A 253-nucleotide genomic window follows, 5' to 3' on the forward strand; every position below is an offset into this window, starting at 1 on the left:
TATATATATATATAATTTTTTATACATTATAAGTGTAAATTTATTAAGTTTACATGGGTTCATGTGTTGGAAGATTTTAGAAAGATCAAACCAATGGGTATACGAAATCTCCTTTGAAAAAATATCGAATGGTAGTTAGAATGATTACATTGGCAAATGTCATTATTGGATTTTGTATCTCATTATTATTTCAGTGTAGCTTTTATAATGACGGCTGAAGGCCGATAAATTTTAGGTTTTTTTTTTTTTTTAA

Source organism: Arachis duranensis, chromosome 6 (assembly GCF_000817695.3).
Source record: "Arachis duranensis cultivar V14167 chromosome 6, aradu.V14167.gnm2.J7QH, whole genome shotgun sequence".
Classification (NCBI taxonomy): Eukaryota; Viridiplantae; Streptophyta; class Magnoliopsida; order Fabales; family Fabaceae; genus Arachis; species Arachis duranensis.